General features: G+C 40.2%; 1 pseudogene; it reads right to left on the bottom strand.

Moving 5' to 3' along the window:
• LOC102775454 overlaps nt 1-660 on the bottom strand; it is a 5,776-nt pseudogene extending 5,116 nt beyond the window's left edge.
• Nucleotides 661-1,179: the final 519 nt, after the last annotated feature.

Genomic DNA, 1,179 nt, shown 5'->3' with positions numbered 1-1,179 from the left:
GAGGCGGCTGATCGATGTTTCTCTCTCATCGATGTTTCTAACTCTCTATCTCTCTCTCCCTTCCTCTCTGATAAAAAAATCAATAAAATATATTAAAAACAAACAAACAAACAAAAAAACAGTAGTACATCTTTCTTTCAAAAGAATTCCTGACAATGTATGTAGAATTACATCCCACATTTAGGACATGTACCTTAAATCCTGCCCTCTCCCCTCTGAGGGTAGGCTAGAGTAACTAACTAACTAACTCTCTATGTAAAACTAGAGCAGGGGAAGGGAAAACTAGTAATTTACAGTGGCAAAGTCTGGCAAACACAATCTTAACCAAGTGATGAACGTCACATCATCATAATGTCGCATTTACCCTGAGAAGGGTACTTCCCCTCTGATACTCTTCCCAAAAGCTCATAAGCCCACTCTCTATCTCTGTCTCTGTGAGCATGTATGTGTGTGTGTGGGGGGGGGGGTACATGTGTGTGCACATGTGCAAAGACTACCAAGCAGTGCACTTTTACTTGCAGGTACACCTTCACATCTTGCCTCAAGTCTGTGTCAGCTCTCCAACGCTGTTGCCATCCAGACTGTAGAGAACTTGGTCGTATCACCTTTCCACATGACCTAATCAGCTTCCAAAGATAGCTGACTCACTCTTGACGACATCTTGATGACTGTACCTAACAAGAAGTTATGAACAAGAAGTTACTTAGCAAATACCCTAGATGCCTTTGTAAGACACACACGCGCTAAGGGTGGAAAATAAACGTCGTAAAAATTAAGGAGACTGTCGCATTGATGAATTTTCCAGGGGTCTAGTGGTCTGAGGCATGTAAAGACACATTCCCCAAGATGAAGTGGAGAGTTGCCACTGTTCAACTTATTGCAAATTTCAAAACAACTTATTAAATGGAATTTTACTGTGTTTAGAGGTATGTAAATGTAAAGCATTAACTATATCTAGTATATAAGGGTGGATAAAGATTGAGCGGCAATGTACATAAAAAGATAATAAAATCTCTTCTTTTGTTTAGAGAAAATGTTTGTCAATTGCACCTGAATTAACAGCAAGGAGTCTGTGATGAAATAGCAGAATGAAAGTTAGCACCATTTAACCTCACTTCCCACCTACCCCAGCCTTTCTGAAGTTTGGAAGGAAGGCCCAAGGGTCATTAAGTTTTCTCC

Source organism: Myotis davidii, unplaced genomic scaffold, assembly GCF_000327345.1.
Source record: "Myotis davidii unplaced genomic scaffold, ASM32734v1 scaffold924, whole genome shotgun sequence".
Taxonomy (NCBI): domain Eukaryota; kingdom Metazoa; phylum Chordata; class Mammalia; order Chiroptera; family Vespertilionidae; genus Myotis; species Myotis davidii.
This window is presented reverse-complemented; position numbering and strand designations above follow the sequence as displayed.